Below are 16504 nucleotides of genomic sequence, written 5' to 3' on the forward strand. Positions count from 1 at the left end.
AAATAAGTTTTACACTCAATGAATGTTTGTGAGTAGACTAAATCATTTTCATTTGAACGCTACATGTCCCTAAAAGGATTTTTTGCAGGTCATTCTCCTCTGCTCTTTTAAAAATTTAATTATGACTTGATTTAGGTGATTTGTTGACAGATCACCCACTCCAACGAATGCCGTTGCCTAGAAACTTGGTATGTTAAAACACAGACTACATGGAAATAAATGCATTTCATATACGGGTAAATTTTACCCGGTGGCGGTCATAGATATATATGTCGATGTTTCTAATCTGGATTCATTTCCACTATTTCTAACAATAGCGGGCACTACACAACATTATTTTAGGAAAAGTCAAAGACTGGGGGACATGAATATTTTATTAAAACATAGTAACATACATTGAAGATCCCCCACGGTTCTAGCATTAACAATCCAGAAAGCAACTATGTGTGAAGCGATGTTTTTGAGAGTCGCATGCACAGAAATGTACGAGCGAGCACATGAGTGACACCTGCTGCTGGTTTCACACTATTCCACTGACGGACAGTTGGTGGCAGTAACAGCTGAACAGCGAAGTGATGTTCCTACAAAGGCAGAAAAGAAGAAGGCTGCAAACTAGCAAACATGATGAAAACAATGCAGGATTCAAAACACTCTTAAACTGGCTCTGCAAATGTTTTATAGGTAAGGAATGCACTTCTGTTGGGCCACACTATACACAAAATGTGTTTTTGGTGAGAAACCCTGAATTTAAATACATAGTAACTTACTTACATTTAAAAAAATGATGTACACACATTTCTGTGCTTGCACTTGTGGTGCACTAAAAATTGGAAAGGCTTCAAAAGAGAGAGAGACTATAAAATCACAGGGAGGTGGTCACTGAGAGCAGGAGAAAAGAGGCAAAGACAGATGGAGGATAAACACACCAACATTTTAAGATAAGAAATGAAATGAAAGGCAGGAAAACAACACTGAAAGCAGATCGAGGAGCCATTGTACGACAGCGCCAGAAAGCAATAAAGGTGAACAGGAACAGAGAAAATAGAAAACGGAGAGAAAGAGGGAAATGCTGTAATAAGGGGGGGAGGGAGGAGCAGGGAGGGCTTTGAAAGAGAGCAGGTGAATGTGTCGCACTCTTTAATGATGGTGCAGCATTTCAATTTAGCCGGAAGCACATACAAACACACACATATGTGCGATATCACAAATTCATTTCTTTTCATGTCATTACTCTCTGTAACCCTTAGCATGTTCCTTTGTCAATCTGCTCTCATCATTAGCCATGTGCTACATCTTCTGTCAGTATCGTGCATGTCGTCGTTGCGTTCGTGCCAACAGGTTTGAAAATCAATCTGACAGCAGCAGATATGTCTTGGCTCGGTGCAGCGTAACAGTAAGAGTGACAGTAATTCTGGATGACATCTGAGGAAAACTCAAACAAATGTATAGAAGGCATTCATTGTGTATTCTCGTTGCATGCATGTTTGTAGTGAACAAGGCTCTGACCTTTTAAACCAAAAGCAACATGTCTTGCATGAATTAATTACGTGACATGGTTGTGATCTTGTTTTTGTTGGTAAATGTTAGTATGGAGCAGCTTTTACCTCTTTACCTTGGATACTCTTGATGTCTTCTGTCCTTTTTCAGTTTGCTGACTCACAAAGACCATCTTGTACTGTCCTTGATTCATGATTTTCTTGTTTGTTTGGGGGTTGAAGTTGAGTAAGATTAGAGGAGGCCATGACTATAACAGCTGCCCACAACACATAATCATTCTCTAAAACTGTATTTCATGTAGAGGTCTGCTCCTACCTGTTTTTTTAAGACCACCCCTGTCCACTTACTGCCTGTTTTACTACAATTTTTTTGTACTAAACCTGCACGCCAGCCTGTAGTCTGAAAGTTTGGATTGAAAACTCATAAAACATACAAAAAGACACACTAATAAAAACTCTCATCTCAAACCTGTTCTCTGGAACAACATTTAGAGCATTCAAAACCAACATCTTCCAATGAAAGCAATAATAACGAAGGTTTTTTTAGTGGATAGATCGTTGAAGGTCAGAGAAAGCTGCTTTGTAACTGGAAGATCAAAGGTTTAATCTGCCCAAAAATCGAAAGTTTCTTTCTTCATTAAAATTTCTTAGAGAGACACTAAACACCGTTACCTGATCCAGGAGACGCTACACCTCCCTGCTTCCACCCTCTGACCGATCTTGTACAATGTGTTTGGAAAAGATGTGCTAAGACACACAAGTTGCTGTGTAGCAAATGCCCCATCTGAATTCCCAGTCAGAGAAACAGACGCAGACATGTCTTGTAATTGTTTACACATGTTGTGTTACCTTAGACGTCTTTTCTGGGCACATTGTCGCACAGCTTGAGCAGAAGTATCCTGGCTAAATGAGAGTCTGTGGTGATAGATGGTGGAACATCACATATTTCACTGGGAGCAGATGGAAGGAAATGCAACACCCTGCTTGGTGGTAAATGGATGATGCAATCCCCTCGCATTTTCTGCTCCATCAAACTGAAGTAGAGCATTTGAATATGCCTGTTGGTGTTAGACGGATCACTCAGAGCCTTGTGCATTCATTCATTTCGCTGTTGCGATGGGTGCAAGGCAGGGAAGAACTCTTAACAGGGCCAGCACGTATGCAGATAAACACACTCATGCTAACACCTGAAGGCAATTTCAGAGTCTCCAGACAATGGACGGAAATCAACACATCCGCAACCCAGGAAACCTGTATGAACACAGAGATAACATGCAAACTCCACACAAAACCTTCCTGCTGTGAGGCAATAACATTCAACCTCCATATGGATGACCTGGTTGTATGAAAAAAATAGAAAGAATGGACTGATGATAATGAGCACATATGAACAGTGTATTCATTTAGGGCTGCAACTATGGATGATTTTTATTCTTCTATTGTTGGGTTGAGAGATACTTCTGTATAGTTTTTTTCTGGTATCTCCACTCAATATAATCATTCACCTTGTAAGATATGGCTAACCAGAGTTTGAATTGAAGCAGATTTAGACCTTCCTTTTCAAGTGTCCTCTTCTGGTTGTTTGGTCTGCACCAAAGTTTGATTGTTAGCTTTCACACCAGCCATCACTGGGCTCTTAACTTAGCCATCAGGATAACCTCCCCCACACTTTTGGGTGATGAAATCAGATCTAGGGCTGCAACAAACAATTATTTTCATTATCAATTAATCTGTCAATTCTTTTCTCAATTAATCAATTACTTAATTGGTCTATAAAATGTCTTGTTTTGTTCTGACAAACCGTCCACAACTCAAAGATATGTTGTTTACTATTGTAGAAACCAGAAAATATTCACATTTGAGAAGCTGGAATCAGAGAATTTGTGACTTTTCTTCTTAAAAAAATGACTCAAAATGATTAATTGATTATCAAAACAGTTGGCGAAGAATTTAAAAGTTGGCTACTAATCGATTAATTGACTAATCGTTGCAGCTCTGCTAAATGTGCTGCTCACACTACGCTGTCTGTGTGGACACGGCGTTAGTCTGAATTAGCTCTGAGCAGCATATTTCTAACATTATCATGTTATAACTGACTGAAAGGATTAATTGCTTGTGACGGATTTCGTGTCAGTCAGCTAATAGTTTCCACACTACTGTATATGGTGCATTCAAGCATTCTTACATACTGTAAGGATATTTAAACAGGTTAAAAGTCCAAGTGAATTTGTTTTACTGGATTATCTGTACACCTCTCATTATGTCATCATTTCCCTCTTTCTCTTTCTCTCCCTCCTTCCTCTTTACCTCAGTGCTCTGCAAACTGTCAACTCCCAGGGAGTGGGTGTGCGACACACTTACATAAAACCAGCATGTTACACAATTTGAATGCTCTGTGTATCTGCGTATGTGTTCATGCATGTTGCCTACATGTGGGCTGCGGGGCTAAAAGTCTTGACAGAACCTAATATAATAGGATACAGCCGATTATAGCACTGCATGTGAGTGTGTGGGTTTGTGTGGATGTGCGGGTCTGTGTCTGTGTGTGTGTTTTTACTATACATTCAAGGCTGTCAAACACAAATCCTCTGCCGGCTTTATCTGCACTGTTCTCTTTACTTTACGCCTAAGCGCTGCGTAGCCTATTAAACTATGTATAGAGCATGAATCCAAATCCTCATATCAAACAGGGTGCTTTTTAATAAACACTGTCAGAGCTGTACAGATTCCCCCTCTGAGCTGACTAACACACTGGCCTGCACTGCATGGGCGAGCGACAGCAGCACAACAATCACTCATGCCAGCCATTCAGGTGTAGGAGAGAGAGCAGAGGAGATGTTGAATGTGGTGGTGATTCAGTCTGCCATCCTGTCCTCTGTAATGACGCTCTGATTTCCTGCCTGGCCGACTTTCTCCTTACTAATTGACATTTCGATTAGGGGTGTGCCCGAATACAAATACGTTATTCGGCAAAGCACAAATAGTGTTTTTTGTTTTTTTGACGAATATTTGTTTCATACAAATATTTTTTAAATTTTTTGTTTTTGGGAAGAAAAAAACAAAACATATCAAACACCAGTGAGCAGGTCAGTTATAGTCGCTATCTCTGCTCTGCTGTTACATCTATCAGCATCTCTATGAGGGGAGTCACATCCACCTGCTACATGACACATATTTCTTAATTTGGACATCAATTTAATTTTCATCTTTAATTTTCTAAAATTATAAGCGTAATAAAAACAAAAACAGGATTTTTAAGCCTCTTTCCACTTTTGTTCGAATACAAATACAAATACAAATAATTTTGCTGCCTCAACAAATACAGATACAAATACAAATACTGGGTCCTCTGCACATCCCTGCTCCCAGTCACCTAGCTTCCTTCCTTTTCTTACTTCTTGTTTATTTCCTACCCTTTTCCTTCCCTCCCAATTATCTCACCGATCTGACTTCCTGGCCTTCTTTCTTTCTTGCTTCCCAGTTTATTTGCTTCTTAACAATGGTCTACCTGCTCTGGCAGGCTGACTTCCCTCCCACTCATACACTACCTTCTCTCTTACATTCCTTGCTTTCTTCCATCCTGTTTTTCTTCCGTGTATACTCACCTACTTCGTGTCCATCCTAACGTTCTCTGTTTTTTGTCAGTCGACACTTTCATTCTTTCTTTCTGGCACCTGGTCATTCAGCTTGCTGTATACATGATTCTAACAGTATCCTGATTTCTGATCTTTGAGTCAGAACAGGCATGTCTCGGAGTCATTTTTGTTCCAAGTTAGTGTAGTTATGACATTTTGGTTTCTGGTAGCCTGGACACTTCACCATTTACCACTCTATTGATTGGTTTTACCATTTGATCTACAATAATAGAAAATGGGCCACTTGTGAATTCCCTGTATCTCAGAGAAGATTCTGTAAGAAATCATCTCTGTTGCTGTACATGAAGCCCATTGTTGTCTGCCTTATTTTCACAGGGCACTGGGCGAAATGGATAAAATCAACTATCACATTATATGTAATCATGATGTGGCATACTTTTTTTATGGATAAAATAATAATAAAGGATTGTTTATTTTTGGCAAATCAAACAAATTCAATAACAAATCAAGTTATGGCCTTGATACAAAAATGATAAAAATTCAGCATTGCCGTAAATCAATCCTGCTTATTGATTGCAACATTGCCCATAAGAGATACGATATAGAAGATCGTCTCATGGTACATAGTGTTCTACCAGCCTTTTTCTTTTCCCTACATCTGCACTGTACTCTTGACATTTTTTTCCTCGATTCAGTCCAGTGTGACTGTATACCTGCCAGCTTAACCTGCTTTACCTTTTTTTGTGCACACATATGGTTACCTAATTCCCTTCCTCCTTCCTTCTTTCACCCCAACCCTTCCTCCCTCTTTAGTCCAGTGATGTAGTATGATGACCCTCTGCGTCTGACTATGTTGAAGGATTAGTCGCTGTAGCAAAGGTGCAGTGAATCTCACCTACAGGCCAGCTGTGTCAATACATCATTATCTGTCAGCATGAGCTTAGCAGTGTTTGTGTGTGTGTGTGCCTCTCACTTCTTGTTGGATCTATCTCTCTTTATAATCTTTCACCTTGGGACACCTCTTTATCTCTGTGCAGTTGTTTTAGGTTCCCCCCCTTGCCCTCTTCATCTTCTTCTCCCTCACTTCCCCACTTATCTTCTCTTTCTTTTTATCCCTCTCTCCTTATTTTACTCTGTGTATCTCTCTCTCCCAGCAGTGTGGTTGTCATCCTACCTTTTCCCCATTTTTTCTCTCTGCACGGTTCCATGCACCGACACATATCTTGCACACAGAACTGCACAAATACAGTACATACAGGAATCTACATGCACATATATACGGTATATATGTTCTTCTACTTCTGTGATGTACACTCACTCACAAAATCAAAGTCAGGGCCCCCCTGTGTAATTCTAGCAATGAGTTATTTTGCCCCAGCCCTGCCGTTACTCACGAGGTATCTGTCATATCACCCCCACGCACCCTCCCCTCTCTTCACATCCATCATCTCACACCCCCGCCTCTCTCTCTCTCTCCTTCACTCTCTTTCCGTCTCTCTCTTTCTTTGACTCTCACATGCACATGAATCTCACATCCGCCATCTCATCCTCTTTCATTTCATTCCTCTTGCTCCAAAGATTCTCCTGCACTGTCTTTACATCACCCACCACCCTCTCTTGTGATCCTCTCCCCCTCCATCCTTGACCTTGCACACCTCCTCCTTCCTCATCGAGCATACTCTTCCCTCTATTGTATGTGTCTGGATGTCATACTGTCAATATTCAGCTGCAGTTGATTCATTAGTGGCTGTACCTCCAAAGTATGAGCGGCGTACCCTTTTGTTTCCAGTGACTGATTTGAAATCAAAAGCCGTTGATGTCATCGTCGTACGTGTTAGGGACTGAACCCATGCCATTAGGAGTCCTGGTGGGGATGGTGACTCATTGATGTGATGAGCTGTCATTTGTTATAGCAGAGGATTGGCTTGCTTGATGAGTTCACACACTGAAAGGCAGATATTTTAAAATACAAAAGAAGAAATCAAGAGCTGGCAAGAGTTGTATCTTTATATAACAGATAGGAGATTCTTTGTGGATTTGGCTCCAGGGATGGTGATGTGGGTCTGTCGGCTGGTTGGTTGCTCGGTCAGTCCGCCACTTTGATCCAGACTGAGATATCTGCACAACTACTGCGTGGATTTCCATTTGATATTGTACATTGATTCATGTTCCCCATGGGATAAATCCTGCTGACTTTGATGATCCCCTGACTTTTCATCTAACACCACCAGCAGGTCAAATTTTCACCTGTCCAGTGAAGTGTCGTAACCTCTGCTTGATTTATTGGCGCAAATATCTGTGTAGACATTGACTGTTCCTAGGAGATGAATCTTAATGATTTTAGTGATCCCTTGACTTTTCTTCTAGTGCAACCATTAAGTTAACATTTGTGGTTTTGGGTGAAATGATGTGTGATTTTGTGGTATTTCCAAGAAATTTGTTATAGACATGCATCATCCCTTGACTTTTTATCTAGCACCATCATTAAGTCAGAATTGATTTTGTCCAAAACATTGGTTTTATAACCAAATAGCTTCAAAACTTGACATTTCTATCAGCCTCAGCTGTACCTTGTGTCTAATGCTAATAGCAGGGATGACTGAATTAATTTCTTTTGGCCCCAATCTGAGTCCAATTTGATACTTTTATTTAAATGTTGATCAAATGTATTGAAATAATAAGTGAGGCCTACTAAATTTGGCAAACCTTATTTTTCACAAGCTTCTTGATCCAAATATTGAAGATCCTGGTTTTAAAATATTCAATTTATAATCTTAAATTAAGAATATAATATGATTGAAAATATAACAGGGAAAATGGCACTGTAACAATAAACCCCCAAACAGTCAGCTTTTGTCATATAAAATTACCATTACTTTTTCTTCCAGGAAGATTATGCACAGTATTTTCATACTACTTGAGGAGGCAATCTTTCCTCAACTGTAGCTCCACAGCTTTCAGAGGCCCAATATTATGTGGTAGGACATTTTTCTGATCACTTTTCTTAAGTTTAGATGTAGAGATTTCTGAATAATCCAAAATGTCACAGCTCAGTCCCTATTGAACCAGCCATCTCCACTCATCATGCTTCAAATTCAGATGAGGGAATGAAGAAGCGATATCTAAATGTTGTGTCAAGTTATATCTCAGAACAGAATTGTATTTGCATAATCAATTTGAAATGCTAATTTACTTTAATTTTGTGGCATTTGGAAAATACACATTACTACATAACCTGCCTGATTCTTTGAGTCTCGTGGCATATTAAAGCTTTTATTGTATTATATTAATAATGGACTGGAAACATAAAAATTCAGTTCTGTTTTAAATTTTTAGTAGGTAATTGGAAAGCAGTTTTGTTTCCATAACAGGGAAAGATTCAAACAAACAGTTTCATGTCATTAAGAAGCCTCATGTCCTCTAATTATTTTTTGTTCTAAATTAAAGTTACTACAAGGAACTTTCATTTGTGTTGATTTTAGCAGCCCCTGTGGACAAAAGCGGTAGTGTTTTTCCCGGAATGAAGACTGCTTTGATTTCCCATGAGCACCACCGCCTCATGTTATAAAGATTTTGGCTGGCGTGTGCATTTGTTTCAGAAGCGGTGACAGAAATCTGCTACTTATTTTTAATACTATTTTTCTTTTTTAAACACAGCTGTCTGCAGGATGCATAGGGATGAGGTAATGTATCTATTTGTGGCTATGTAAGATTAATAATTGTCATATGACAATGGTGAATCTGAGTAAACTTTGTTTTAGTACCGTTCATACACCTTGATTAAATGTAAGGCTGCATTCGCACCAAATCCAGCTCGCTCACACACTATTTTTTAAAATCAATTGGGCAGCCAACAGCAAATCTAACTTTACTTTTAACGTTATCAAATGAAGAGAAATGTCCTCCCCTCATGCCACAATGCTACATGTAATGTAAACATAGGCTCTTCCGGTCTGCATGCTGTGGGTAATCTGAGGTAGTGGGCATTTAGAATAACTATAAAAAAATAGCCAATCTTCTTGCTGATGGTCTTGTTTTTTTATGTAGGTCATATAGAGGCATTAGAGGAATCATGAGACTGTTTCATAACCAGTTAATAGTACCTTAAAGTAACTTTAACAGTGTAATTGTATCATTGTCGTTGTCATTTGTTTAATGTGTGTATTAGTCCCAAAACTAAACCAGACTATATTAATGAATTATAATTTATCTGGAATACATTCATGCGCATGCATCATATTAAAACAAACAAATCATATACTGAAGAACTGTTGCATTTTCCATTTTCCACTCTTAAGTGTTTTCAGAGTCAGCAGGGTGCAGATCTCCACAAAAACCTTTAAGTGGTGACCATTTCATGGTGGCCATTGTACTGTGTAGTCAAAGACATTCCCCCAGGAATGCTCACACTACTCACTGGTGTGGATCTTCATGTTATGCAAGTTTTAGCCTTGGCTGGCTTTTTTAATTGGATGGCTAAGGCAACTTTTAGAACATGTAAAAATAAGAATGCTGTTATAATTACCCAGTTTTAGTCCTATAACAGCCGTTAATGTTACTGTAGATGTATACTTTACTTTTGTAGTAGGTGTCACCGGTGGCTAGCAAATAGCCTCCCTAGTAGAGTGTATTGGGCAACAAACAGAATACTGTAAACATAGCTAAAGGTAACAGGGTTATCAAAATTAATTGGTTTTATGCAGTTTTGCATCAGCATAAGTAATGCATCAAGGAAAGGGTTTATTAGAAATGTAGGTTACAGAGGTTACCAGGCCAAATCATTCATGCACTGAAATATATTAAAGGATTCACTATATTGTAGGGCAACTTTATTTTCTTAATGCAAGGGAATATACTTTTGAGTCATGACAATTTTAGGAAAGACAGGCAACAACAAGCTTAAAACATGCTCTGCAAATTAGAGCCGTAACACAGCTGATCCCCCAGTTCTCCCGGTCAATGACAGTGACATATCGCTCACACTAACTAGGTTGTGTATATTTACACTCCACCTAACAGTTCTCCTGTATCTGTGGATCCTTTAACCCAGGAAGTAAAAGGGTGATTTATGGGCACGGCTTCCTGTGTCCCTCAGCACTGCAGACAGATAGTGAGACTACAGAGAGATTGTGTTAGCACCAGCCTACAGAGTGCTACAGCTACTTCACAGTCTATTTTTACCAGCCATAGATCCTAACGGTCTGGTACTGTCACATCCTCTCATCTAGACTAATGGAGAACACACTGAGAACCTCACTGATGATACTTCACACACACAGTAAGAAGCATCAACTGTATGCACAGTACACACATGCAAATGCCAACGTAATAACACAGACAAATAATATAATGGTATGGCTAGGAAAAGAGTCCAAGCATTCCTTTCCATTGGGAAAAGAATGACAGCAAGGATTGATGTTTGGTCCCCTTCTCTTCTCAGTGTGCACCATAGAGCTGCAATGATTAGTCGATTAATTGATTAATTGCCAACTATTTTGCAGCTTCTTAAGTGAATATTTTCTGGTTTCTTAGGCCTCTACAAAAGTAAACTGAATATCTTTGGGTTGTTGACTATTGGTTGGAACAAAACCAGGGCCCAGTATGCAGAAATATTCAAATACACCATTTTTAGAGTAGGCGAAAATAACACATTTATACTGCATGCAAAAAATTATATGGTTTTTGCCCAAAACTGCACGGGATTAGCATAAAGTGGGCATGTCTGTAAAGAGGAGACTTGTGGGTATCAATAGAACTCATTTTCATTCAGATATCTTGAGGTGAGAGGTCAAGGGATCCGTTTGAAAATGGCCATGCCAGTTTTTCTCTTGCCAAAACTTTGCTTAACTTTGGAGTGCTATTTAGCCCCCTTCCTGACACGCTATCATGGCATGGTCAGTACCAATGGATGCCTTAGGTCTTCTAGTTTCATATGAACCATCACATTAGCTCACCCGCTACAGCCTCTGAAAGACAGTAATGTCGGGCAAAGATGCCAGCATCCGTGGGGAGTTCAAAAGGTTAAAAGCTTGTATGCCTTATTCTGTTCTAACTCTGACCAACATCTCTAGAATATTTTGAGAGCCCAGGCCATATTGATTTTGGTTTTTACACATGTATGTACTCAGACAAGGAGGAACCAGCCCAAGGAGATATTTATATATAAAAGCCAATCAATGTGAAAGTCTGAAAAACAGGATTTATTCCTAAAAAAGAAAATGTAAGTTTCAGCTTGGAAACAAAGTTTGAATGACAAGTTCTGATCAATAATAATACTTAAATACTTATATGTTGTGACCATTTCAATTTCCCCTTGAGCAGTTGAGATCTTAGGAAGATTAGATAGTAATTCATGCTTAATAGTAAGCACGAATTTGGATTTGTCTGCGTTTAATACCAACTTAAGTTGAGTCAAATGGGAACAACATCAAAGGCAGACTGCGGGAATTAAAGGGTTTATACTACTGAAGGGGATGATTATTTACATATATGGAGAAAAGGCGTGACCCAGGGTTCCATACTAGGATTACTGCTGATCCTAGTATGGAACCCTGAGGCATGCCTTTTGATACAGGGAGGAAGGAAAAGCAAACTGGACACATTGTGTTCCAGCTGACAAGTAATTTGAAAACCAATTTACAGCATGCCTAGATAAGCCAATATTGTAGAATCTATTCGCCAAGGTGACATGGTCATCTGTGTCAAAAGCCTTTGACATATCAATAAAAAAGAGCTGCACAATATTTTTTTACAGTCCACCAGCATGTTTCACCATTTTCTGAACCAAATAACTAATCAATTAATTGAGAAAATAATTGACAGATTAATTGATAATGAAAATAATTGTTAGTTGCAGCCCTAGTATACCACCTCTCTTGGTCCAATTATCCACTCACATTGTTTCTCTTACCACTGCTATGCTGATGATACCTAGCTCCATCTATCCTTCCTGCCAGACGGCTCTATTGTCTCAACGTAGATCTCACGTTCAACTCAATCTCTTTAAGACTGAACACCAAGTGATCCCAGCCAGTACTTCTGTTCAGCACAATGTTAATATCCAGCTCAACTCCACCTCCCTCTTGACTACTGTAATTGTCCCATTTCATAAAAAGATTGCCCACACACTGACAAAAAAAACAGAAGTAGTTCCCAGGATGCAAAAGAATCAATTCATTTCAGGTGTAAAAAGTGACACAATGAATAAATATGACAAAAGGTTTTGGTTAGGACCATCGTCAACACAACTTATGTGACCACATGATTCTAGAGATATAAATAGTCTATAAAATTATCAGCAATGTCCAATCAGGCTGAGAGAGTTAAAAGGCAAAAAGTGTTTCACATGAGCTAATCAATGAATTGAGCTCTTTGTTCTAGCCTGTTTTGGACTGTTTATTATTATAGCCACACAGATCGAAGGGGAAAATAAAGCAAAATTAAGTCTAATGACTGACTCAGAGTCATGCTGCCACACTTAAATGATTTATTTATTTGTGTGATGGTCATAAAGATCTCATGAAACTCACAGTGACGTAGTTGGATATGAGCATTAGTCAAAATTGCAATGGGACCTTATTTCAGATAAAATTCCACTAGAAACAGAGGTCCTGTTTCACATCAAGGTTGGCATTAGATATGATACATGAGGCTTTCAAGTTTCAGGGTGAGGGACATGGTTCTTAGCAGCCTAAACAAACTGGAATAACTGAACAAACATGCAAAAGTTTGTGAAAATATTACCTAATAGGTTAAGTGTCAATTCAACCTTAAATTACCATTATTGTGATTGTCTTCATCCTTCCATGTGTGATGGAAGTCTGTGATCAAGATGTCTCTAATTATTGGCAGTATTGGTGTATATTTGGACATGCTGTGCACATTTACTGAGGGTGAACATGCAGGAGGAAGAAGCCCATTGATTATGGTGGCTCTTATGACCTTTAATCTAACACTGCCCTCAACCAAACCCTTATATTTCCAAATTACTTCATCTCTTGAGCCCTAATTGTGAACTCAGAATATCTGCTGTCCACACTCATGCTCCCAACAGGCACACACTTATTGATTTTTTTACAACCCCTGTGAACTTTCCTCTTGAGCCGTCATCAGGCCAGATTTTTGGCCACCGTCATGCAACGGTTCTATATTCCATTCAGTATTGACTATCTAATTCTGTCCTGAGAGCTTTCTTGTTATTGAATATGTCTCTGACGGTTTTCTGTAGAGATGCACTGATCCCATATACTGCATCTGTATCAACACTGGTATTGGCCCTATCAAGCAGATCTGGCATTTGCCATGATGTGACCGATCCACTTTCTGTCAGTATCGTTAAAAAATTCTGTGTTTCCACTATCTCCACTATGTACCATACATTAATTTAGTCGAGGCGGTTTCAGTCTATTTTTAGTGCCACAGCAATGCCTGGCCTCATGTTACTTCACCTAAAAATAACTGTAATCGCAGTGAGGAATATATATTTTAAATTTAGGAAAAAGATTGCATTGTTGTTGCATTGGTACTTGGTACTGGCAGATACCCAAAGTTAAGGTATTGGAATGGGTATTGGGAGACAAAAATGGATTGGTACATCCCTAGCATTGTGTTTAATTCCAGCCATTGTTGTATGCGCTTTTTTTTTTTTTTTTTTTTTTTTTTTTACAAAAATCTTGCATTAAACGTCTAAAAACCTATATTTACTCGAGCTATCACATACACCCACTGAACTCCAAACCGTCCAAGAAATACTTCTGCTTAATAGACCTTTGTTGAAAGTGCTGCTCTCTGTGAAACTTCATCATACAGGCCAAAAAGAAAAAACTTTTGTTCCTGTCTGTATCCACATACTTACAAGAGAACAAAGATGGGATAAATGCTGAAATAAGGTTGAATCAAGGTTGATGTGGTCAGATCCACAAACCTGCTTCTATTTTTTCCTCTAGATATGTCTTCCAAGTTTTTTTTAAACGGTATATTTTATTTTTCAGTGTATAAACCAGGATGCTTCTCTTTTCTCTCCACTTGAATCCCATCTTTTACTGTCTCTTCCTCTTGCCCTGTTCCACTTCAGTTCCCCTTCTCTTTCTCCTTCCATCTGTAATAGACTCAGTAAGTCCAGATGACCATTTGTTTGACCTGTCAGTGCTCCGTCATTGTGAGACGACTTAATCAGTGAAAAGTCTGCTTAAGGCATGGAGAGATGGCCAAGGGGGAGCCACTGGCATTGGCGAGAACACACACACACTCAAAAGCAGGGCTTTTTACTGCAGGTTAGAAACTGCACTCGGATGCACTAAACCCCTCACATGTTCCACTTGAGTTCTTCCATTGGTCACCAGTAGCAGGTTGTGGCTATACCGGGAATTTTTTATCGGGATGTTTCTTTAAAAGAGCTTGCTGAAACCCCATTCGGACTGGATTTATTTCTCTAGAGGAGGTGGAGTGATTTTAACTGCCCTGGTCGGTGATTTTAATCCAGTCCAAAGCACGCATGTGAGTAATTTTTCACCCCACCCCGGTAATAAGCGCAGCTGAAGTTATCTACTCTTTTTCGGTGAACTTGGAACTTTTAAATCCCATCTGGAGAAAGTTCTGTTGAAGTGTATCTTTATTACATAATGTTTTTTTCAAGGGAAAGATCTGAAGTTGAAAATTTTTTTGTTAATCTGATAGACAGAAACTTGTTAACGCCACCATATAGGCCTATTTGGGAAGCAATACAATGATTGAAAAAGAGAGAAAAACATAAAGAGAGCAAGACCCTGTAGTTTCATCAAATTGGATCATCAAGACTGGATCAGTAAGATCGTCAAAGCTTCTGTAAAGTCAACTATAGGTATGTAGGTACTGGTAATCTCTTTTGGCTAGTCCTGCTGAATGTCTATGTCTATGACAGACCATATTCTATAATTTTATGATGATTAAAACGCCGTCTTGAATGATGAGTTAAATTACAGAGGAGCAGTTACAGAGAAGCCCATTGAATATTTTATTCCCCACCTGCTGCAATGTTAATTCTGTCTAAATGGAGTTGACTTTTCCTCAACAAATTAAGGTGCAAACACACACCTATACTCACACACTCAGGTACCTGTCCCAGCCAGAAAAAGATACAGACAGGCTAAAACAGTGCAGTTGAAAGGTTGGACAGGGAGCTAAATAATTCAACAGGCTCTCCACCAGTCACCCCGATCGCCGCAGTCCTCTGTTATTGTGGAAGTCTCACTGTTTGCCACCTGCTAGACTCTGAACAGGCTGGTGCTTATATCAGCTTCCTGCTGTGTTTACCGTGTCACTACAGCCAGATTTGATGAGACATCTTCTTCTCCCCCCTCCACACTGTTTTTTTTCTCCCCCTCCCTCTGGTCTCCTCCATCCTTCTCTGTGTCATGGTTTCCCTTTCTTTTTTTTCCCCATCTTCACCTTTTTTTCCTCACTCCTTCTCTCTACCTCACTCTAGCCTTTAAATGGTCCAGTCTTTCCTCTCTCTCTACAGGGAAGTCTGAGTACACCACTATATTGTATAATGTCTGGCAAACTGAACGAATGCTACCCGCTGTAGCTGAACTGGTCTGTTAATTATAGAAGCCATAAAGAGAACAAGACATATTTGATATATATATATATATATATATATATATACATATATATATATTTGTACTTACATAAATGTCCAGTTGCTGCTCTTTGCTCAGTACACATTCTCCCTATATATTTTTACTTTGCTGTATTATACACTCTGCTTCTGTTTGGAAGTCTGGCACACAAGAAGTGACGTGTTTTGTGCTTCTAGTAACAGCAACAGCAGCTTGTTTGGAATAAACAGAAGCAGGACTGTGCGGTTAACATGGTTAATATGAACAGTGACAGCCAGCATGGTTGCAACACCACAAGAAAACAGTACATCATCTAAAACAACATTCTAAATGTCACAATTATGGTCAAACTCTGATCTCTAGGCATTGTAGTTCAAAAATACCACAACAGTAACTGCCTAGCAACAAAAATGGAGTTCTAGGCCAAACTTGAGCAAACTTTTTTTCATGAAGTACTTGCACTTTGCTGTCTGCAAAGAAATTCGGTGGTGACATAACTTAATGGATGAAAATTTTTCAACACCCTGAATAGTGATAATGGGCATTTTTGCTTATGTGTTTATTTATTCTTCTTGACAGTGCAGGCTAATGATAGCTTGGTGATCTAAGTTGCAACATGGGCTTGTAATCTGTAGGTGTGTGTGTGTGTGTGTGTGCACAGTCCAATTATATGCAGCACAGGGTTAACTAGCAGTTTTATCGAGGCTCGGTGTCATCCAGATCTGCTTAGTCAGATTCATGTTGGTAAAGGTTAGGACACACATGGGAAGCGGAGGAGGTTAATTACAGAGAGCAGAGAGCAGGCGGGTGGTGA

At 39.2% G+C, this 16504-nt stretch overlaps 1 protein-coding gene across 1 annotated transcript in view; it reads left to right on the forward strand.

Moving 5' to 3' along the window:
• Positions 1 to 606: 606 nt before the first annotated feature.
• LOC137180151 (voltage-dependent T-type calcium channel subunit alpha-1I-like) overlaps positions 607 to 16504 on the forward strand; it is a 223393-nt gene continuing 207495 nt past the window's right edge. The window contains exon 1 of the mRNA XM_067585420.1: positions 607 to 681. The gene's annotated coding sequence lies outside the window, so the exon portion shown is untranslated. The remainder of the gene's footprint in view (positions 682 to 16504) is intronic.

The sequence above is a fragment of the Thunnus thynnus genome, chromosome 3 (genome assembly GCF_963924715.1).
Source record: "Thunnus thynnus chromosome 3, fThuThy2.1, whole genome shotgun sequence".
NCBI lineage: Eukaryota > Metazoa > Chordata > Actinopteri > Scombriformes > Scombridae > Thunnus > Thunnus thynnus.